Source organism: Thamnophis elegans, chromosome Z (assembly GCF_009769535.1).
Source record: "Thamnophis elegans isolate rThaEle1 chromosome Z, rThaEle1.pri, whole genome shotgun sequence".
NCBI classification, from domain to species: Eukaryota; Metazoa; Chordata; class Lepidosauria; order Squamata; family Colubridae; genus Thamnophis; species Thamnophis elegans.
Window position 1 is genome coordinate 94,735,472 of NC_045558.1, and position 18,410 is coordinate 94,753,881.

At 39.3% G+C, this 18,410-nt stretch overlaps 1 protein-coding gene across 2 annotated transcripts in view; it reads right to left on the reverse strand.

Annotated features, from left to right (window-relative positions):
• Positions 1-14,871, reverse strand: part of KANSL1 (KAT8 regulatory NSL complex subunit 1) — a 161,911-nt gene extending 147,040 nt beyond the window's left edge. Inside the window, exons 1-2 of one of the 2 annotated variants that reach the window (XM_032236872.1) lie at positions 14,856-14,871; positions 10,716-10,846 (exon numbers count right to left, since the gene is read on the reverse strand). The gene's annotated coding sequence lies outside the window, so the exon portion shown is untranslated. Of the gene's footprint in view, positions 1-10,715; positions 10,847-14,247; positions 14,396-14,855 lie in introns of those variants that run through there. The other variant, XM_032236871.1, reaches the window with a different exon arrangement.
• Positions 14,872-18,410: the final 3,539 nt, after the last annotated feature.

Sequence of the window (18,410 nt, forward strand, 5' to 3'; positions counted from 1 at the left end):
CAGAATATTTTGCAAATTGCTACATCACAGCTTTTGTACAACCAGGAAGTGCAATAGAAAGATAAAATAATACACAATTCACACTGTCACAACAGCCTAGTTTAAAATACTGTTTCCTTCCAAATAAGCCCTATCCTGAAAACAAGCCCTAGCATGTTTTACATGTGCACCTACCATAAACCCTACTCCCAAAATAAGCCCTATTTAAGAGCCTGAGCAGCTGCCCGGCCACCCATTTTGTCTGGTTGCTTGCGGTGCTGCAGCCTCAAATTGATGCAGGGTGGTAGTGAAGCTGCCTCATGCACCCCACAATGGCTTACCTCAGGGGCCCCACAGCTATGCCATCCCGACAGCTGCCTCCTGGTGGCAGCACTAACCCCCATGTGCAGCAGGAGCCCACATGACCGCCTGCTCACTTCTTCTGCTCACTTCTTCTGCTCACTTGCAGCCTGAATGGAGCAGGAGGCTGAGTGGTGTGCTGGGTGCTGCAGCCATGGGACGAGGCAGATGTCAGGGAATGGACGGCCTAGCTGCAGGGCCCTGAGGTAAGCTGGTAAGGGCATGTGCGGCAATTCTATCCACCCCCGCCTCATCTCATGGCTGTGACACTGGCATGTCATTCTGCCTCCCACTCAGTTATGGCTACAAGCAAGACGTGGGTCGGTGGCCACCCTGAATGAGGCTGATGGGAGTTGCTGCTGCGAGGCAAGGCACATGTTGAGCATGGGTGGCCTGGCTGAGAGGCCCTGAGGTAAGCTGGTGCGGTGGTGTGCATGGAGCAGTTCCATCCCCCTGCATCGCGGAGGCCTCTTACCCCGTCATGAGCAAGCAGAAGAAGAGGACCCTTCCGTACATGGAAAAAAATAAGACACCCCCCAAAAAATAATCCCTAGTGCTTATTTTGGGGCTCAAAAGAAAATAAAACCCGGTATTATTTTTGGGGAAACATGGTATATTAAAACCTTTTTATAGTTAAACTACAGTTTGAGCACTTTCCACTTCGAATTGACAGGAAACAAAGTAACCAACTTTCAGCAGCTGTGGATTTCTCTGAGGGTCCCCACTCAGTCCTAAGGTTTCAGGTCGCCATCCAGTGGCTTAATGCAATGTGTGAATCAGAATTATACTATGCATCTCAGAATTTGAAATTTAGGCAAAACCTTCCAAAAGAAATTAACCTAATGTTACCTAGGGTTCATTTCAACTTGTCTTACAGGATGCAAATCACTAGAGGGTATTTTAAATAATTCTGTTTATGTGGGAGAAGTCCACAATTTGCCTCTATTCACCTTCTGTTTTTCCTTACTTTTCAAAACTAAAATTTGCAGCAGCTCCAATGCCAAGAGCAAGAAAGAGGAATGCTAGGAATTGTATTTCAGCAATGCCTAGACCAGTGTTTCTCAACCTTGGCAACTTGAAGATGTCCGGACTTCAAGTTGCCAAGGTTGAGAAACACTGGCCTAGACAGTTCAAGTTTCCCAACTGCTTATCTTGCTCCCACCTTAAGGTGTCAATCTCTTGAACTGACCAGTTGCATTGTTTGTTTGCATAACGTTCCACCAATATTATACTGATGGACAGTTTTTATTTGAGTAATATTCTCAATACTATACAAAGAATATATTTAAACTATAGTGGTATTTTGTTGAGTATTATTGAAAAACAACTGTTTTTTGCTGCTTATCACTTCACATAATACTTTTAATTTGTCAAGCCCATTACAATAGTAAACCTCCAGATAACACTGAAGTCCAACATGTGGACAGTCATGTTTTATTAATCTTGCCATTGCTCTGTCTCATAGAGCACTACTGTTCCAATAGTGAATATATAAGAGATACTAGATATCCATTCTAATTCCCCATCCACTGAAATGTAATATATTGGTTTTCATTCCTTCACCCAAAAGAAATGGTCAGTACTTTCCTTATATATCCTCAAATGTTACCAGAATATTTCAAAATGTCTACACTTTCTGGAACTTATGTTAATTATCATAATTTCCATTGAATGCTCATAAGCAGATGGTCTTTTACTGTCTCTGCCTGAGTTGCATACATACATGCACTTTTCATAAAGGTTCAGGTATTCTATACCTGGGTAACAATAATCCAAGGTACTTTCTCATGTATCTATGGACTACTTTTGAGGATTACAGGTAATTCTTCCTTACCAACCTCTTGTTCGGTGACCATTCAAAGTTATAAAAACATTGAAAAACAACCCATCCTTTGTCGTACCATTCCCACAGTCAGAAAATCGCAATTCAGGCACATGGCAAGCAGCAAACATTTACAATGGTTGCAGTATTTCAAAGTCACATGGTCTTCATTTGCAACATTCACAGCCAGTTTCCAACAAGCAAAGACAATGAGGAAGACAAGTCACGGTCACATGAAGTCATACTTAACAACCACAGATGATTCACTTAATGACCACAGCCAATCAGACAGGCTGGTATCATGTCAGGATAGTCACATGATATTTCTCTTTACAGTCATCCTACAGTGATAGAATTGCTGGTGCCAAATGTGGCCAATAGGTGGAAACTACTTCTATATTAAACTGAAGTTATTCCAAATTGCAATAACATTGATTGGGGTCACCATTTTTTAAAGAATACTCTTATCTTTTAAAAAAGAGATTGGACAACCATTTGTCTGGAATGGTGCAGTTTCTTGCTTGAGCAGTGTTTGGACTAGAAGATCTCCAAAGTCCCTTCCAACTCTGTTATTCTATACCATGATAAACTATCTGCTTTTAACCAAATATCAAATCAAATATGTAACTTTCCTTCCTTTGCATATGTTCTTAAATATGACTGACACATTAAGGCAGGAGTGTCAAACTCAAGGCCCAGGGATCAGATATGGCCCACGAGGTACTTAGATGTGTTGGACCACCCTGGAAACAGTGAAGGACAGACCTGCTGTGCCTCTACCAATAAAAAGGACGCCCTCCCAAGCTCCGTTTTCGCTGGCAGAGGGTTGCAGGAGGCCATTGCAGGCAAAAATGGAGCTTGGGAGCCTGTTTTCTTTGGTAGAGTGCTTGGACCACCACAGCCACCCCCAACATGAATGACATTGAACTGGCCATGTCCACCCTGGCCATGCCCACTCTGACCCCCCCCCAAGGTCAAACACAACCCTGATGCAGCCCTCAATGAAATCGAGTTTGACACTCCTGCATTAAGGTAATCCTCACAATCTTTATTCTTCCAGAATAGGTAAGAAATTTATGATCAGGAACAGGGACATTTTTATACTGGCACCAAAACATGTTGCCGAAACAACTCTCGTGGAATCAACTCCTCCCTATTTTTTACAGTAGACAAAGTCTGGTATTTGCCCAGAGCTTTCAGATCTTATAAATGTTTTATCTCTTGCAAAACATAATTTCCTTGATGTGCCGTTAAGTTATATTGTTGTTACAGCATTGCTGTTTTAAAATGAGCTGCTTTGGAATCTGTAGAATAATAGAGTCAAGCAGGATACTGAATAAATATGCACAAAGTTCTATGCAAAACCAGTATATAAACTTTCATTCTATTACAGTAATCCCCAAACTCTGGGCCAAGACCCACTACCAAGCCTTCAGCCTTTCGGAACTGGGCTGCAGAAGTGGCAAGTGAGCAAGCAAGCAAGCATCCCCACTCACGCAAGCAGCAGGCACGCATGGATGTGCACATTTCATTTGTGCAAGTGGCGGGCGCGCATGCCAGCTGCTCACACAAATGGAATTGCACACATTTGCCCACTGCACACATGAAACCACCACCCCCCAGCCAGTCTGCAAAGCCAAGAAAGTTGGGGGACACTGTTCTATTACATAGGAAGAAGGCTGTGAAAAAGCAAAGAGAATGTGTTCAGAGAAGGTGCAGAATATAGAACAAGTACATAGAGAAAAATAGAGGTATATTGTAATGCTGGGGAAAACTTTAGATTCAATGAGAGAAATGTGGTTCAGAGCTTAAATAGGGATGCATATAACACCAGTCAGAAACCCCAGTGAAACACACTCAAGCGTATTTTTCTTGTAATCATGTAGGACTTATAAAGGGCACAAGTTGAAGAAAAATGCAGCCACCTTTTATAACTGTGCATGATTTGAAGCACAATTTTCCCTCTGAATCTCAAGCCCTGCATGTACAGGTTTCATTAGTGCCTTGAAGGAGATACGCTATTTCTAAAAGTGAACAAAGGAAGCAAACTTTCTTAAACAAGGTCCTAGTGGAAAAGTGTGCAGTGGGAAATGAAGCACTACCACTAAAATGATGAAGAAATGATGAAAAAAGATCCATAATTCATTGGTTACAACAGCTGTTACACAAATCACAAATACAATATAATTCCTAGGAATCCTAGGCTGCCTCCTATCTGAATTTTGGAAAGCTTGCAGCACTCAGTCTTGGCAATACTGACAAAGATGAAGAAATGGTATAATAATTTCATATAATTCAACCTTTCATCTTTAATTTGATGGGAGTGTGTAGAAAACGGCCTCATTCAATTATTTGGCTTGCACAGTATAGTGCCCAATTTCTCAATTGGAATGTAATATTTGCTGATGTTGAAATAAATCTATGTTTTGGGGACCCACCAAACTTATGAAACCAGTAATTGTCTTTTGAATATATAAAATGATCAACTTCATTATACAACAGATTTAGATGTAATAACAGACACTAATATTTTCCAGACCTTGCTTGTTTTGCTTTAAGCAACCAAATAATAGAGAGGGCAGGACGCCACCTAGAGGTTTAATCCAAAGCATCTGCAGAGTATCACGTTCAAAAACGCCAGCCTCAAAGTAATAGCAGTAATAAGCAATGTATTCATGGACTGCCTTTAAATGCTCAGATTAAACAGTTTCAGATAACCGCAAGACAGAATACTTTCTCTTGAACTCCTCCCACCCTTCTCCTAAAACATCAGCATTAGTGAATCAATTTAGTAAGCAGCAAGCACTCTGCAACTAAAATGGAAAAGAAAAGCAATGCAGTTCCTGCAAGCCTTCTTAGGCCACAGGACATCACCTATCTGCACAGACAATATCGCCATCAACAGGCCATTACAGTTAGTTACACACATACACAGCAAGGACTCCTAAAATGTCGCCCTGCTTAATTAAATTTAAAAGGCATGGTACTTTCCACCCCCACTTTTTTAAACTGCTGAAATCTGGTAAGACTCTAATTACTAAAGACTTCTTTTTGCCACAGATAAGACAGATACCTAACACATATTCTCCCTTTTTCATATGCAGAAGAGGACATTTCTTTTCTTTTAAAAAAAAAACGGTATCTATTGAAGCTTTTTCCTCTTGCAACATTAGTCATTTCAGAAACTTTGTCCTACTGTAAATAAACTCATAAAATTACATTAACTCTGCAACTAGGACAATTTTTAAGACAGATTGCTAGTTGGTTTTTTGCAGCAAAAACAGGTAAACAGTCGTGCCATCTTAAAGAACACCCATTTATTATTGCCTGAGCTTTCTGGGATTATAGTCCACTTAATCAGGTACACAGAGCATAGCTTGTCAGAAATGTGTGCAGGCATATGTATGTCTGACACAGTCACAGAGATGATTGGGGACGGAGGGAGGAACTTAGAATGTCAGGTATTGCATAGATATTTATGAGTGTTTTCAATTTTCTTCAGGTATTGTATCCTATGATATCCCTCAGCTAATTATTAATTTTTCATATAGATCATCAAAAGACAGCAGAATATAATTTAAAAAGTCCCAGGAATGAAACAAAGAGACTGCATCATGGGTGAACAATAAAACACTCTAAGGGAGTATTTTATTGTTCACCTATTCAACCTTGGCAACTTGAAGACTTGTGGACTTCAACTTCCAGAATGGCTGGCTGGGAAATCTGGGAGTTGAAGTCCACAAGTCTTCAGACTGGCAAGCTTAGACATTCTTTACCATATTATAAAGAGGAGGAAATACATTCTTCCAAAAGGCAAAGTGAGCAAAAGACAATTGCTGCCTTAGAAACACATAGCAATTTGAGTAGCACTGTTACTATCAAGAAATGGTCTAAGGTCTGGTTTTGATATCATACATCTTGACTATTAGGAAGTATGTCTGGAGGTGGGGTAGGAGCCTTAAGGCCATAAAGCAGAGGTGGGTTCCGAATTCCGTTGCAACCGGTACGTTGTGACGGGGCTAGGTGACGACCACATGCACGTGTGCTGCGCGCGCTTGCACACCCACTGCCCATGACGTTCCAGCTGCTCAGCGGAGCGCAGGCACCATATGCACCGTGTGCATGCACAAATGGCCTGGTTGGGTCAAATACAGGTAAGGATGGCTGGGGGTCGGCCCTCCGGAGCACCGTACAGAAATGGTACCTGGTGCTTCCGCAGGCACTGGTACACCTATACCAGGGCATACCAGCCATAACCCACCACTGCCACAAAGTACTTGATTCTGTTTTAGCATCAAGCAATATTTGATAAACTCAGGATATGGGAAGAATCGTAGATCTGTCCTTCAGAATATTATGGGGAAGAAAGTGACCAAATTTGAAAAACATTCAGCCAGTAAAATTCCGGCTTAGATATGACTCTTCTTTATTTTCTCAGGCAGTTTACTGTTCTCACCTAGGCTGCCCAAGAGCATGAAGCAAACTCCCTATTAAAAAAAAACCCTTTTATTAATTTACTGTGAATTCTGTTCCTTCACATCCAGCAAAGTCTTTCAAGGGAGGATTTACAGTCACAGACCTTATTTGGCTTGGAGAGCTGCCAGGCCATATCTGCAAAACTTGGCAAGGAGTCTCAGTCACATTCCCTTTCACTCCTCCTTTATTTCCACTGACACGAGCCATTCATCATCCACTCCCAAGTTGACCCCTGGCAACTCTGCGCATGTGTGCACTGGAAACAGGCTCCAGCTGTTCATCTGCCTCACTCATGTCTGACTCTGAAGGCATCTGATAATTGGCATACAGCTCTGGCTCCCTCTCTGCCTCCGACACAGCGCCCTCATCAGAGCCTTTCCCAGACTCAAAGACTGGCCCATGTTCCTCCCCAACCTCCTCACTGTCTGACTCTGCTGCCAGCTCTGCCACACTTACTTTCCACATTTAGGTTTGCAAGTTCTAACAGATTTATACTCTGCACTGCTTTTGTGACCAGGCAACAGATAAACCAACAGCTGGAATTAAACTGAATGGTGTTAAAGTCTCCTAAGAAGCAGCTATTTAATAGGTAACTTATACTTCTCTTGAGGCATAACAAACTGCTTTCTAAAATAATCTTAAGCATTGAATTAGCATATACCATATTTGTGGATCTAGAATGATAGATACTCTTTAATGTAGCTAGCTTTTGGTCACTTTCATACAGTCTTGTTCTCTTTTATTCTGTAAATCTGGACTATGCTAGCAAACAAGAGAGGACTTTGGAATATCTATTCCATGTCACTAAAAACTTTTACAATTTACTGGTGCACAGGATTTCATCTTTCACTATAGCACATAAAAGCATATGTAACTAGCACCTGAGAACTTACACATTTCATTTGCAAATATGAGTAAAAGCTAAAATCTATTTCAGATGTTAAAATACCATAATCTTACAAGTGCTCTTCATTTATGATATCTTGAATATACAGTGTTTCTCCGAAAATAAGACATATCCTGCTAATAAGCCCAATCAAGCTTTTCAGAGCATGCGCCATAATAAGCCCTCCCCCGAAAATAAGCCTGCCCCCAACTATTTGACTGCATGTGCAACCGGTCCCCGCCATTACCACTGTAAACCTACCGGTACAGCTTGCGGGGGAAAAAGACGGCCTGCCACAAAAACAGGGAGGCCAAGCAAAGTGCTTCCACCCCCACCCTTCCCTCCCACTCAAAAAGAGCCTGCCGCAAAAACAGTGGCAGGCGAAGCAATGTGCTTCCACCCCTGGCCCTTCCCTCCCGTGCAAAGAGCCTGCCGCAAAAAGAGCAGCAGGCCAGCAAAGCAATCACCCCCTCCCTGCCTGTTCCTTCTCGTGCAAAAAACCACCACCCATCCAACCCCAATGGTAAAGGCAGCCTGCCTGGTTCCCTTCTCCACTGTCCCTTTAGTGGGGGGTGGCAGGTGTGGGGGGGAGAAGCGAGGCGTGCCTCTTACTTTCCAGGTCATATTTCATGGGGCAAAAGAAAATAAGACTCTGTCTTATTTTGGGGGAAACACAATAGAATGTGGTGAAGAAATATATTAAAATAAGATATTTATATTGTTTTTTACAGAAGCTTCCTGGGTTCAAATTTTTATCAAAATATAAAATACAGAAATACAAATACAAAATGGAAACCATCAGAAAATAGGGGTGGAGAAGGGAAAGAGCAAAAAGTTAGGGTAAAGGGAAAAAGAAAAGCATTGACTTCTGGGTTTATTTTGGATTTTTGGGAGGGCAGTAGAGTAAGGCAGTAACATACAACCTCAATGTTTTACTTTTAATAATAATATATACTAGACATTTCTATAACAACAAACCTACCTAATGAGCAAGCTTTTTCCAGAAACTTTAATAGCTTATCTCACTATGCATAGAACCCCAAACCACAGTATTCCATTTGTTAACCTGCCCTAGAGCAACCTCTCCTAATTTTCTAGCAATAAGTGCAATCATAAGTGTATTGCTTTATGAGCTTCCAGTAACTAGATTAATGTTAGAAATGGCTTATTTTTAGATTTTACATAAATATGATTTATGGTACTGTGAATATGCAGACTATCATTACTAAAGAAACCATGATTTTATGTGTTATGTCAACCATGTCTGCTTATAGTACAGAAATAAAAAACTAGGCTAGCTTAATACAACCTGAAAGGATAAAATTATTCAGATTCCATTATTGTTCAATCTGAGATTCTCAAACCAATGGTAACCTTTCACCGGGGTTCAGATTTGGGAAATAAATATACGAGTCATAATAAATACATTTTACTTCATATATCAGTTTTTAAAAGTCTCATAAAGGTGGGTGCCAATAAATTTAGTAGTAAGAGGAACGTTGCAACTTTAAAACACTGGCACCAGAAATAAATACTGAAAAAACTATATAAGAACATCGGGGGAGGAGGGGTTGAGCCAGCAATTTCATTTCTTGCTCCGCATTTACATTTCTATTATTTATAATCAAAACTTTCATATTAGAGCAACAATTATAGAACATTTTGACTTTGCTTTGAGCTTGTTCAATAGAGCAGGAGTATGTTCTGAATACCAATTCAGCCTTAGAAATATAGCGTATGTCAAAGCCAGAGCTGTCAACTTGTTGAGCTATAGTGAGAGTGAGTTTTAGAAGAATCCTTCTCTGTCAGCACAAACCCACCCAAAACTTCACCCATCGTTAAATTTTCCTTATGACTATTTATCAGGTTGCAAGCTACACTTGGATAATCCCTAGTTTAATCCAATACTGAACAAACATTCTTATTTTTGTGTTCTAAACTAGATGAATGTCTAATTTTTCCTATTCATTGTAATAGAAAAAAAATCAATCATAATCTACAAATCAAAAAATTTATCTCTGAAACATCAGAATCATAAAGACGTATCTCCATCGGATAGATAAATAGTAGCAAAATTAATACAAAACAGCCAAGATTAGAAATGTCTGTGTTCCAAAATCTGAAAAACAATACACAATTCATAATACCCGTGTTACCCTGAAAATAAGACCTGGTTTTATTTATTTATTTTTGCTCCAAAAGATGCATTAAGGCTTATTTTCAGGGAAACTCCCCCCCGGCCTGCCCATTCTGTCCAAGCATGTCTTTGCTTGCCTACAGCTGTGCTTCCACCTGCTGCTTGGAGGCCCAGCCCAGCAGTCATAGCACTTAGACTCAGTTGTGATGTGTGGGCTGTGCAGCCTCAGAGTCTACACACCAAGTGGATGGTGGCCTGTGGCTGATGCCGGATGCCATTATCTTACCTGCGCTTGCTGCTTCCAGTACTGGCCCCTGCCCCCCACCAGGACTGATGATCTTAACTGGGGTTTATTTGGGGGGTAGAGCTTGTATTATGAGCATCCTAAAAAATCATGCTAGGGCTTATTTTCTGGTTGGGTATTATTTTAAGGGAAACACAATACCATAATTCTACACAGTCACTAACATATTTCTGCTTAAACCAATATCTGCAAAGAATCTTTTTAAAATGTGAGTAGCTGCAATTTCTGCAACGATTTTCAATTTCTGCCATGGAAATGATCTTCTAATACAATGCCTCCTACTTGTAGATATTTACAAGGGTAAGCAGTCGGTGGCAAAGTGCACTATAACATAAATATTAATACAAACATACATAACTATTTTGCCGAATTTTAATGTAGTAATCAATCTCTGAAATATCTCTAATAAGGATCAGTGAAAATCCAGAGTTTTCAACAGTGACTGAACTAAAATGGAACCACAATTTAAAAGTATTTCTGCTACCTAAACATAAGGAGAAAGGAATTCCCAAAGCACAATCAACTTCTGAAAGTTACATTATATTTCCCTGATTAAAAGATGTAGTCTGGACTGAAATTAAGCACTACTAAGTGTACAGATACTGTTAACCACAAGATTCATTATTTTTAAATAAATTTTCCCTCCAACTGATAATTTAAAACAACTCAGGGACAAAGTCTTAATTCAAATTAACTTTCTGCTAGATAACACGTTAGTTACTAATGAACAAGAGAAGCATTACAAACTTACCTTAGAGAACACTGCTACAAAATCCATTTTGTTCAAAATGTCCAAGCAATTCCAGGAAAAAAAAATTAACTGCTAAAGGTATGTATTTCTCTGTAGATGTTTCCAATTCTGAGAATGAATATTTTTTTCCTCTGTAATAGAAAAAAAACATTTTGTCAGTGGAAATATATGGACTGCACAGAGCATGCATTGCAGTGTTGTTATCTTTTACACAAAATTTTAAAAAGGGCAAAATTTATGAAATGAATTTACAAATATGCATTTGTTTGGCCAATACATGCTAAATACATGCTAAACCAAAACATAATATATTTGTGGCTTAAGTGTTGTCCAAACTCAGCTAGTGTGGCAATTAAAATCATGTATACAATTTAATGTATTTTGCAAATTCAGTTGTAATTTATTCCCTAAATCAATTATAAACAAATTGTGGCTTAGTATATTATATAAACACAGCTACCTTTGTTACAACAATCCTTATAGCATACATACATGCATGCATGCATGCATGCATCATTTATACCTGGGAGAGGACAAAGGTAAAGAACAAAATAGCTGCCCCGCCATTCTATATATTTGATAGTAACTAATGAAGTTAGCAGCTGAATCTTCCTTCACAACTGGTAATAGCTTCCACAACTGTGGATAACAGAAATGTTTGTACACTTCATATGGTAATTGTAACTCTAGTCATTTTTGGACTAGGCCACATTACCCAATAGTTTTAATTTTGCCTAATGATAGAGCCAACTCTGATCCCTCAACTTTTACATGTTCTTTCTGCCAACTAATCACTATTGTGTCAGGCACAAAATCCATCCTAATTGTTCAAGATCAAACTTTATACAGCCTTCTTCTTGGAGTTATTTTCATACCCTAGATACATCTTAAATTCACCGTGCATTTAGTACATCTCCCTTTTGATCAAACACACAGAATACAGCTATAACTTGCTAGTGATTTGAGTTTAAAGAACTACTATAAGAAATTGGAGTAAGAAATCAGATACCTGGTTTTCATGCTGTAGTTTGAAAACTGATTTTAACATTAAGCATGTTTTAGGGAAGATTATGTTATCTAACACACATTGAGAAAAACACAGTAGAAATATGAGTAGAAACATGAGTCTGCATCCCTACTTCCACATTGCCCATTCTATTCCTCAAGAGTCTGGAGTGCTTAATAGTATAAGGCACAAAAGATTACACATGGAATATTCATGCAATCTGCATAGAGAAGTCTCAAAATAGTTATATTGTCTTGAAAGAAGAGGCTAAAATTTCAAACAAATTTTAGCCTAATTTATATCTATGCTAAACTATAGTTTGCTTTAAGAAATTTGCTCTTTAGCTATTTGTTCCACAAATTCAATTGCATCTTGTTTTTATTTATTAGAGATGAAATGTTTCATAACCTCAGTATCTTAATAAAATTAATCTTTGGGCACCATTTTTCCCTACTATCAATAACTTGACAAAAAGTGACGAGAACATTTTTGGTTGCTAGCCACTTCACACTTCCAACAGTTCCTCCGTTTCTGCAAATTCAAATATTGTATTTCCAAACTGGAAGCTCTCTCAATAATTTGTATTAGAAATTATGGAAGTCAGTCAGGTATATTGAAGTGTTCCAGGTGGGAAAATTGCAACAGATGAGTTTATTTTCCAATTGTATCCAAGATTAGTACATAATTTGCTTGAATAACAAATCTACTGTATGCCTTTCTTCAAACAGTAAAATATATATACAATAGAAAGTATTATTTTTTCAGCAAAATCAATGTCAACATAATCTTTTGCTAATGCATGTAATTTATTCTTGATAATTGTTTTATATTTGAAAGTTGTTTTTATTCTAAGATGAAAATGGAATCAGAAATGTTAATGTCCAAATAACTTGGCAAAATAACTTTTCCTAACAGTAGATTATATCAAAATGAACATACTTAATGAAAGTATGAGACCAAAATATTTGAAATACAGTAAAAAAACCTTAACTAAACTAAGATTATAAAATATATAATGAATGTATGGCCCTGATATTTGTATTTCTTGCATTCCCTGCTTTATTTCATAAATATTTTTAAATGAGAAATAAAATATTTAAGGACATTTATAAGAAGCTTATATAATGTAAACTACATCATCAACATTCCATAAGATTATGCTAACATAATCAAAAATACCATACCCATGTGAGAAAGCTACACCAAGAATTCAATCAAAGTTTACAGTCTTCCTTTAAATGTCTATCCTCTTTATATAATTTTTTTCTAATTGTTATACATGTACATGTAACAATTTGTAAGTATTTAAAAATATTTTGCTACTTTTTTCATCTTCTACTGTTATAGGTCTAGTTATGTATATTTGTTCAAAATGCTTGGGTATTTGTTGCCCTTTTCTCCTAATGTGCAGTAAATTAAAAAAAATTGCACCCAAGGAACAGATCACTTTGACAGTGTAATGAAATTCACTTTCTCTTGTTTATTACTAAATTACTTTCTGTCAGGAGCGGATATGTAATAAAAGAGAAAGGTTTGTTTCTACAAATCAGTACTTTTAAATTGCAATCTTATGCACTTTTATTAAATAGGCTCTATAACACTAGCAACAAATGGATTGTTCTTTTAGCTGTTCTTTTAATGTTAGGGTTAGGGTTATTATACAGCTGAATTTTTATTTGACTAGTATTTTCATTCTGTTTTCCAACAAATCTCTTTAAAAACATGCATTGTCATTTTCTTTCAAAAATTGTTTACATATACACAACCAGTGACGTAATGCAAATATGAGGGACTGATAAAATACTTAAAGCAATCAGATTTATCTCATTTTAAACATATGAGATATTTCTATTTTTGGTGATATTTCAATACAGCCCAATTACAACAGAAAGATACCAGCTAATCCCATCTTTTTACAGTCATTCTATACCTTCCCCTATCTGACATTTATCATCTGCAGCCAACTTATGAATGTTAGGAGTCATAAGTCTAATACAAGACCCAAGTTTTCTCCGCTTTCCTTCCTGCTCCTGGCATGAAATCAAGAGTCCAAGCATCCACTTCTCCATATATTAACTTCAGCCAAACTCCTGTTTAAATCCCCACAAATATGACTTTTTGAAAAGCTTATGTATTCCCAGCAATATCATTAGCAAGAGTCGGGATCCTGAGGCCCTATCCCTACAAAAGGGATGTCTGCACTTGGTCAGTATAGAAAGACATTTACCACAATCCTATATCTTTTAACTAATACCAACCCCCGCATAACTTATACTTCTGGGAAAATATGTACAAATGAATGCTGTCACTCTGTATATGGCTCTTATGACAGAAGTGATGAGCACTGCTGTCGCAAGGGGAAACAAATGTGGGCTATAGTCCCGACCCAAACTAGAAACAAGCCCAGTCCAAAAATCCAGGGAGGCAACGGGCAGCATTGCCTTTAGATAATCCTCGCTGCTAGAGATTCCCTGAGGGGGACTGCTGGGCCTTGTTTGACTCGCCATCGTTTTCACTTGCCCGTACCAATATTGTAGACGGTATATGCGGGTGGGCGGAGGGACAGAGGCTGTTCCGATTGTTTTGCTTTTCGCAAATCAACGAGAAGAACTTCCAAAGTTCCGATGCCTTGGATTTTTGACAGCCCAAATTCACTTCTGAGGTGTTCTACGGAGGTATCCTTCAAGCCGTAATAACCTTAATTCTGTCCCCTCCCCAACTCCGATTCTCCTCCCTCCCTCCCTCCCGTTCCTGGCCTGTCCAGACAGTCTCCGCTACAGCAGTTGCAAAAGCTCGGCTGGGCAGCGTCGCCCCTTCTTTCCCCATTTTCCTCCCGCTCAATCAAAGTTGAAGGAACGGGGCTGCCCAGTTAGTCGGCCTGCAATCTACGGCAGGAAAGGAGTGTACATGTGTGTGCGTGGATGGGATACGGTGGGGGGGGGGGGCGCCTCCGTTTTCCAGCCACATTCCTCCTCGGCAGCATGCATCTGCAACGTTACGCCCCCACCCCATTTTCCCCCATTCCCACCTCTTCACCTGCCTCCCCCCCACCCACCCCTTTAATCGCCCCTCTGTTTTTGCTCCCTCCTATTTGCACCAGCTGGGGAAGCTACTCCCATACCCCCAACACCTACCTGCACAGCTCAACCAGCCTTGAAGTGGGTGTGGGAAGTCTTCCGCCCTCCTCCCTCCTCATTGGCTTCGCAGAGGACAGAGTCAGCCGCGGTTGGATGGAACATTGTCGGTCACAGATAAGGGGAGGGGCCGAAGGACGGTTGGATGCTGATACCTCGGGTTTATCCCTCCCTTTGCTTGTATTTCCCGAAGGTTGTGGGGGGGGGGGGGAGTGTAAAATTGTGGGAATACCTAGCAAGGCAGGGCCCTTGACCCGATCCACTAGTACAGTATTTCTTTACATCATACTTAGCCATACACATCATTTAGTCTTTTGATTGTAAGCATTTCAGGAGAGCCACTGAAATGCAACACTGTCAGGAAAGCATTCCAATAGGATACTCCCTCAGATAGATGGGGAAGGGGAAGAAGATGACTTCTGGACAGAAAGAAGGGAGTGCAACGCGATTCACACACATACACAATCCACGACCACATTCTTTTTTAAGAAAAAAAAAGAGGAAAAGGTTGCTTGTTCAACTTTACCAGTCAGACAGAGCTTGCTTGCAGTACAGAAAGAAGGCAGAATAGGGTTTTTAAGAGATTTGCAAGATCCAGTGTGGTGAGAGAAGGTGCAGGGACGTGTTAGCTGCTGTCACTGGCAAGGATTTTTTAAACTTATTTTTTCATTTTATTTTATTGTTGTATTTTAATCTGGTGGGTGGTCCTCTCTAATATAGTTCAAAAAGAAAGTAGTCTAAGAAACGTGATGGATATCCCTCCTTTATTTTTGTTGCTACATACATATCCATTGGGCTATTTTTGTTGCTACATACATATCCTTTGAGATAGTTAAATAGTTAAAAGTAGAAATTAAAAAATAAAAAATAAAAAGAATTGGATAATTTATATCAACATTGTTCATTTTCCATAACTCATTTTTGCATCCAACATATTCATACATTGCTTCATAGTTTCCACTCCTTCCACTCTTCTTTCATACATTTGTTTTGAAATTGGATTGTTTTTTTTCTCTCTGTATGGCCAAACTGCCTCAACCTACTTCTTTCTTAGTAGTTTTTCATTTTCAAGCCACATTCTGCCAGAAACCAATAATTTCTGCTTCCATCTCTTTTTTCACACACACTTAAGTATACCATTCCCACTTCACTCATTTGTAATAATTTGTCAGATTTATGATATCTTGAATATAGAATATGTCAAATTTACAGATATTAAACCAGAATGAAGCAATAGCAGGATACATACATATTGCATGAATAAGTGTCCCCTTGTCTATTCTATACTGCTTGTATAATGTTGACACTCCTTTAAAAAATGTAAAGTGTTTAATAAATGTAAAAGTACTTTTGAATTAATCCTCATAATAGCATAAGAAACAGATTTCATGTTTTTTCAAACTCTTAACCCATTAATTTGTTAATATGAAAATATTCCAAGCCCCTATTCCAGAATTATTGCATCTAGTAACACTCTTTAAAAGCAGTACTCTCTTTAAAGTACAAGTATAATCTTTATTGCCATTGTACTTAAATACAATGAAATTGGTTGTATTTATTTATTATTTATATAAGTTATATAATGATTTATTAAAAGAATTGTAAAATCATTCAAAATACGTACCATTATTCACAGCAATTCATGAGTTTTAAATGCTAATGTATCTGAATCAAATTGCAAACAACTATATATACTGTGATATTTTAGTTTGAGCCAATCTACATTCCTCCAGTAGTAACTCAATTTAAAATTTGCTATAAATTAATCTTAGATACTGATACCTGCATTTGCTCATGACTTCTAGGAGAAATATCTGCAGCTTTTAGACTAGGATCAGTGAGTGGAAGTTTATCATGTGATATCATGATATAGCAATAGCAATAGCAGTTAGACTTATATACCGCTTCATAGGGCTTTCAGCCCTCTCTAAGCCGTTTACAGAGTCAGCATATCGCACCCACAGTCTGGGTCCTCATTTCACCCACCTCGGAAGGATGGAAGGCTGAGTCAACCTTGAGCCGGTGAGATTAGAACCGCTGAACTGCAGATAACAGTCAGCTGAAGTGGCCTGCAGTACTGCACCCTAACCACTGTGCCACTTCGGCTCTTTTTTCTATCATTTATGATTCTATCCGAAAAAGTATTTAATTCAAAAACTGAATAGTATTTCTAGTTATTTTTGTTAAAACAAGTTTTTAAAAACTTGGCTAAAAAGAGAAAAACCTTTGAATATGGTCTTCTCATATACTTTGATTTGTTTAACTCCTACAGCTGCCTATTGTAGGCAGTCAAGTAGGTATACTGTTTTGCATTTTACATAACAGTTTCAATCAGGGGTGGGTTCTGGCAGGCACTACTGCTGGTTTGCTCATGTGCACGCTGTGTGGGGAACCTGTTTGAGGGCATGGCAGGCCTGGGTTGTTGCCTGTTCCAGCGACCCAAGCTGCCAAATCACTACCGATTTGGCCAAACCAGTAGGAACCCACCACTGGTTTCAATAAAGAATTGCCATATTTTGTTAGAACCATTCATACATAATCTATGTAAGTAATATCAGTACTTTAATTCATTTTGATTGTCCAACTATCATTTGTCATCTAATAGATATGTATGTTAAAATAATATGGAAGTCTAACAACAGTAAATCATAAACCATATCTCAATTGAATAATATGTATAGTAATTTGTGTGTTTGTGTGTGTAAACAATTTTAGGACATTGCAAAAACAATATTTAAACAAAGCATTATTCTTCCTATTATTTTTTATTTTTTTATTTTCATTTTCATACACTCACATGTATACTGTACATTAAGGTGACCAGACGTCCGTCCCGCTTTTGGCGGGACACCCCCGCTTTTTAATGCATTTTCCCGCGTCCCGCACGCTTTTTTAAAAAGCACGCTTTTTTTGGCGCTCGCAGCTCCCGCCCATCAGCTGCTAGCTTGCTGGGCTGGCTCATCGTTCTGTTCTATCTGCTACCTACAAATTTAAGCCAGCCCAGCCTGCCACTCACTGATTTAATTGGCCAGGACTCCAGCCAATCAGTGAGCTGGCTGGGTTGGAAAATTTTCCATCCCAACCAGCTCACTGATTGGCTGGACTCCTTAGCCTGAGGACGCCTGCGTGAGTCTCCATTTTCCTTTCGTCTTTTGGGGTTGCAGCTGCGCTTGTTGGTGAGTAATCTAATCTAATTCTAATCAGAGAATTTTCCGCTCGCCGGGGCAGGAGGAGAGGGTGGGGGCAGCGGCAGCCGCCCGCAGAGAACTTCCTCTCACTTCCGGGGCTCCCGCTGCCCGGCAGACTCCCCTGAAGCGGGTGGAAGTTCTGTGCGGGCGGCTGCCGCTGCCCCCACGCTCTCGTTCGTGCAGAGAATTAGCCTCGGCTGCTGAAGGGATCAGGCCGCCACTTTAACTTTCTGCTCCTCCTCCTCCTCCCACCCTCAGCAAGAGAAATGGCAGCCTGCCCGGGAAACAGACACTTTGGCAGGGCTTGCACAGCGCTGTGGAAGCCCTGTCAAAACGCACGTTTCCCTCCTCGGCTGCTGAAGGGATC